A 6599-nucleotide genomic window follows, 5' to 3' on the forward strand; every position below is an offset into this window, starting at 1 on the left:
AGAGAATGGGGGAGGGAGAGTGACGGGAAGATAGCGCATGAGGGATAAGAGAATGAGAGGGGAGTGCGGGGGACGCAGGGGGAGGAGAAGGGTGAAGCGGAGAGATAGAGGGGACGGAGTGAGGGAGAGAGTGGGGGATGAAAGTGAGGAGGAGAGAGAAGAGAATGAGAGGTAGAGTGAAGGGGAGAAAGTGAGCGTAGATGGAGTGAAGGGACGGAGTGAGGGGGAGAAAGGTGAAGAATGAGGGGGAGAGTCAGAGGAGGGAGAGAACGGGGAGAGGAACTGACGGGGAGAGAGTCAGAGGAGAGAGTAAGGGGGAGAGTAAGTGAAGAGCAACTGAGGGGAGAGAGCATAAACGGGAGAGAGGTTGATGGGACGGATAGTGAAGGGGAGTGTCTGAGGCGGGATAGTGTGACGGAAAAGACTGAGGGGGAAGAGAGTGGAAGGTCTGAGGCGGGATAGTGTGACGGAAAAGACTGAGGGGGAAGAGAGTGGAAGGTCTGAGGCGGGATAGTGTGATGGAAAAGACTGAGGGGGAAAGACACTGAAGGGGAAGGGAGAGAGTGAAGACAGAGTGAGGAGGAGAGAGAGGGGAGGGCGAGTGGGGAAGTGTGAAGGGAGAGAGACTAAGGGATGGAAAGTAAATGGGAGAGTGTGAGGGCAGAGACTGAGGGGGAAGAGAGTGAAAGGGAAGGAATTGAGGGAGTGAGGGGGAGGGAGAAATTAAGTGAGGAGGAAGGGAGTGAGGAGAAGAGAGGGTGAGGGGAAGAGAATCAGTGGGAGAGGGAGTGGAAAAGAGGAAAGTGTGAGGGAGGCAGAGTGTGCAAGGGGGAGAGATCAAAGGTTCTAGAATGTGGGTCGCGAGAGGGAGGGCAAGAGTAGGGGGAGAGAATGAGGTGGAGGAGGAGGGAGGGGGAGAGAGAGGGCGAGGGCGTTTTTTCACTCACTTTCCTGCAATCCTTCCTCGTTGCTCCACCTATTTGCTTCTGTGTTGCACCTTGTAATAAAGTCGAGGGAAATCCCAACGTGATTTGTTGTTTTAATGCGGGGGGGGGGGGGGGGGGTGGAAGGGGCAGGGTCTGGAGAACACTGGCTCCACCCTCATCCCCACTCTCCCTTTTCCCTCTCACTCCTTCCAGTCGTGTCTGGGACAGTTCCGGGGCTGGAGAGGATTGTTCTGTTTCACTGTGGGAGGGGGGGAGAAAACTGTTCTCTGTCCCCAAGGTTTAATGCAGCCTCTGTGACTAGGCCTCAATTCAAGGCCTAATCTCAGAGGGCCCTCAGAATGTCCTTTTGTATTTGCTTCATTCCCGAACAGTGCCAGTGCTGAAGTGGGAGAACTCGATGGTTAAAAACAAAATAATGCATTTAATTCAGGATGTGATTGTGGGTTTTCCTGCTCTCGCTCTCTCTCTCTCTCTGTCTCCCATCGTTCTCCTTTGATTGCGAGTTATCAGTGAGAGAAATGGGAAATGGAGGGTAACAGTGAGGGGCGGGGGGAACGGGAGGGTAACAGAGCAGTTTGCTTGTGGGATCTTGCTGTGTGTATTTTCCCTGCAGCCTATCCTGCTGGGAGACCGTGGTTCCGCTCCCCAAATTCAGTGTACTGACAACTGACTGTGATTGCTTCCATCTCCCACCACTGCCCCCAGCCTCATTTCTCAATGTGAATCAGTGATCAACACAAACAGTGGTCACAGGGTGACATGATTTAAAATGGTCAGACACAAACCTTTCAGAGAGCATTTCAATCCAGGTTCATCATCAGAGAGAGAGAGATTATCCAGAGCAGGTGAGAGAGAGAGGAGGGCGATGGGTACGTACAGAGATCGGGGGAGATAAACAGGCAGAGAGAGAGAGAACAGAGATAGATCATCAAGTGCAGGAGAGAGAAGAGGGGGGTGGATAGGGGCAGAGATGGTGGAGGTAAAAGAGAGAGGGAATCGGAGAGGAGTGACTGTGCTAGAAGTGGAAGGTTCCCTGTTCATGTCAAATGTACAAACAGCACCAAACCAGGAGTGATGTCCCCTTATTTTAACTGGGGAGGGGTGGAAGGAAGAGGGGCGGAGAGAGGGAGAGGTGTGGTCCCTCATTCCCACTGACCTCACCTCAATCCTCACTTAAATATCACATTGTATCTGGCCATGTTCAGACTGTGTGGGATCTTGCTGTGCACTCATGCTCTGTGCCTCCTCCCTGCCCCATATTCCTAACACTATATCAGTGTCCACATTTTAAACATAAAAGATTGAGGGAAAGGAGGGTGGGATATGGAGAGGAACAGGGTAAGGCAGAGCTGCAGAGAGGGCGTTTCGATCGAGTTCTCACAGGGGCTTGGAATGAAAAAGGCTGCGATTGGGACCCGGTTTAATTGGCCAATTGGACAGTGCCTGTGTTTTACTCTCAGTAATGTCACGGTGCTGTGTGAGAGCCCAGGGCAGCGCTTCAATCTACTTTTACTGAGTTTCTCTTTGTAACATTCTCAGTCTCCCTCTCTCACTGCGAAGCACTCGGGAGGGAGAGGGAGCTGAAATTCACATTCCTGAGCCTGGGGAAAGGCTTGTTCTCCATCCCAGAGTCCTCCTTGTGTTTTTAGACAGGGCACTGGGATTTGTGGATGGAAAGGATTGTTCTGTTTCACTGGGCCTCAATTCAAGGCCTGTGTGACTAGGCCTCAATTCATGGCCTGTGTGACTAGGCCTCAATTCAAGGCCTGTGTGACTAGGCCTCAATTCAAGGCCTGTGTCACTAGGCCTCAATTCAAGGCCTGTGTGAGTAGGCCTCAATTCAAGGCCTGTGTGAGTAAGCCTCAATTCAAGGCCTGTGTGACTGGGCCTCAATTCAAGGCCTGTGTGGCTAGGCCTCAATTCAAGGCCTATTCTCAGGGGCACCTTTGCATTCCCTTAATTCCCGAACAGGGTTGAAGTGGCTGAATTCAATGGTTCAATAAAATGTGCAGCAGCCACTTCAGGGTGGGATTGTGGATTTTCCTGCTCCCCCTCCCACTGTTCTCTTCTCATTCTGAGCTTTAAAACATGATGCACGGCGTACATCATTATTTTAAACGGTCAGACAGCAACTTATCAGAGAGAGCACTTCATCCAGATTCACACTGAGATAGAGAAACAGAGCAGAGATCAGGACAGATTATCCAGAGCAGGAGAGGGAGGGGTGCAGAGAGGGAGATTCTCAGTGTTGGTGTGGTTTGTAAAATGAGTCAGAAACACAGCTGGAGGTGGGGGTTAAACGCAGAGGGAGAGACACAGATCAGGGAAGGGATGGGGGAGTGGGGAGCCTCCCCTGTTTCTTTACAGCCCAACCTCTGGAGTAAAGCCCCCACCCACTCCCCCCACCAAAAATGTTTTGATGTGTTTAATTAATTTAATACTGGGACAGTCACCAGGCATTTGCACCTTCATTTCATTTTGAAATCTGTTCCCCTTTGGTCAGAGTTTAATAATGGGAAGGATGTGGAAATGAATGTTTTCTCCCCGCACCCCAGAGAAAACAAGGCTGAGAGGAGACTTGATAGAGAGATTCAAGATCCTCAGAGGTATGGACTGGTTAAAGAGTGAGAAAATCTTCCCTCTCAAGAGATGGTCAGGAACTAGAGGGCACAAATTCTTAATGATGGGGAAATGGATCAGAAGTGAAGTGAGTAAAATCACTTCACCGAGAGGCTGCTTGGAACCTGGAATAATCTTCCTGAAATCCTGTTCCAGTATTCAATAAGATGATGGCTGATCTGTGATCTAACTCTCTACCTCTTTACCCCTTGGACTAAGGGAAATCTATCAACCCCAGATTAAAAATAATAACAAGTGACTGAGCATCAATAGCCATTTGCAGAAGATTGTTTCAAACTAGCTCCACACCACATCTGGCAATGATTTCATTCCCACATTTCTAAAATCCTAAACTGAGGCTACATCCAAATGTCCCCAAATCCTGGAGTTCCCAGCCAGAAGAAAAACTTGTTCTTTATCAGCCTCTCCCTTTACCTCATTATTTTAAATGTTTGATTAAATCAGGCTCTAATTTAAATTCCAGCGGTTAAGAATAATGTTTAATCTGCACTGTTCATCAAATGTTCCCAACACAAATACTGTAATGGCCTAAATACAGAGTAAAATTCCCTCTGCTCTGTCCAAGGAATGTTTCATCACAGGTTTTTATTAGTTTAGGAAAAACAGGATTCAAATTGCTCAGCATCCCAGTGTGGCCTCCTGTTGATTTCAATCAGCCCTTCACATTCAAACATGAAGTTGAAGCTTCGAATACTGTCTGTGGCAGTGTTTGTGGATTCATTCCTTCTCTCGCTTTTTCACTTGTCTGAAGGATTTGAATTATAGACATTGTTTAATCATTCCTTTCTCTCAGCACATGGAACTGGTGAATCTTCAAGGGAGACAATGTCATGAAACTAACAAACTGTATCTTTATTCATCCGTCATTTCCAATCTCTGAATAGATCACACACATTTCCAGAATGCAGGAAGCTCTCAATGGAAACTGAATCCAATCATTTCCCAATACAATTGTTCACACTTTACTGTGAAGTACATTCCACTGACACTCCCAAAGCAGCCACAGAAAAGTGACTGGTTATTTTAAACATTGAAACTGAACTATATTAACTTACGAATCCCTCACATTGTACAGAAATGTTGACCCTGTTTTGATGAGAGTGATCAGATTAACATTGAACCATGAAAGCAGCCTCCGTACTGAGATTAACCACATTTGCAGCAATTCCAGAGTATCAGAGACATTGCTCTGTGTATTGTGTGAGTCCAGCTGTGAAATATCGGAACATTTTGAGCTTCCACTTTTCATCATTTATTAAAGTACATTGTTCCAGCCCTTTTCAATCTAAGTTGTGTCGGTTTACATTTCCCTGAACTCAAACCTCTCCATCAGTTTTGTCAATTTACAAAATATGAATAACTTTGCAATTTGATGTTTCCAGCGATGCTGCTGACGATGCTGGATCATTGTTTGTGTCATTGGCCAGGATGTTTCGCATTCTGTCACATTAAATGGTTCAAAAAATATGACAAAACTGCAGATATCTTTCTGTGGCTGGGTGGGGAGGGAGGGGGGGTGACAGCATGCATCTGTATCAATATATTTAAATCTCAAATATGTGTAGGCCATTTAACCCATCGAGCCTGCTCCACCACTCACACACACACACACACACAGACATAAACACACAGAGACAGACACTCACACACACACACTCAGACACACATTCACAGACACACACACTCAGACGCAAACACACGGAGACACACACACAACAGAGAGACACAGACACACATTCACAGACACATACACACAGACACACACTCACAGACACACATTCACAGATGCACACTCACGGACACACACACACTCATTCACAGAGACACCCACAGTAATAAACACACACACACACTCACGCGCAGACACACATTCACACACACGTGCACACAGAAATACACACACAGATACAGACACACACAGAAACACATTGAAATACACACACACGCTCACACACACACAAACACATGCACACAATTGGAAACTCTCTCACACAGACACACAGAAATACAGGAACATAAGCGCACCGACGCTCACACACATTCCGTTTTTTTGACTCCTCAATGCTCCAACTAAAAAGTACTGGGATCTGAACTCGAGACGGGGGCGGCACGGTCGCACAGTGGTTATCACTGCTGCCTCACAGCACCAGGAACATGGGTTCGATGGAGAGATCCAAACTCACACCACACCCTGATGTGGCAAAGGGGACACCAGGCCGAGCTACAGAGTTGGATGTAAAGAACAGCGGCGTGTATTTGATTCTGGTGATGCACACTCTCCGAGCTGGTATTTAATAATTCTGAGGCAGAGAGACATCAGATTGAGACCATATGACACATTGGGCCTTTCAATCCCCCATAACAATCCCCCCCTCTCTCTCTAATACGATCTCCCTGTGTGTGTGAATAGAGGGATCTCAGAGTGAGTGTCCAGTGATTCCTGAGGGTAACAGGACAGCTCGATAAGGTGGTTTCGACTGGCAGACGGAATACTTTCCTTTACTGGCTGATGTATAGACTACCAGAGCAGGGCAGGTTCTGCTTGAGCTATATCAAACACTATTTAGACCTGGACTGAGTGTCCAGAGAGAATTATCCCCGTGTCTGTGTGGGTTTCCTCCGGGTGCTCCAGTTTCCTCCCACAGTCCAAAGATGTGCAGTTTAGGTTGATTCGCCATGGTAAATTGCCCCTTAGTGTCAGGGGGATTAGCAGGGTAAATATGTGGGGTTACAGCAATAGGGCCTGGGTGGGATTGTTGTCGGTGCAGGCACAATGGGCCGAATGGCCTCCTTCAGCACTGTCGGGTTTCTAAATTTACAGAGGAAGTTATCAATTGTGGCACAGATTCCAAAAGCAGGGAACTCATTTCAGGGAAGTTATTTCCATTTCCTCAGTTTTATCAACATTAACTTTGTAACCTGAGTAATCGCCAAACTTCATAATATTCTCTTTTCAGAAAGAATATGGATGTTGTAGGATCTGATAAATATAGCAGGATGTCATCAGAATAT

The sequence above is a fragment of the Mustelus asterias genome, unplaced genomic scaffold, assembly GCF_964213995.1.
Source record: "Mustelus asterias unplaced genomic scaffold, sMusAst1.hap1.1 HAP1_SCAFFOLD_98, whole genome shotgun sequence".
Lineage (NCBI taxonomy): Eukaryota > Metazoa > Chordata > Chondrichthyes > Carcharhiniformes > Triakidae > Mustelus > Mustelus asterias.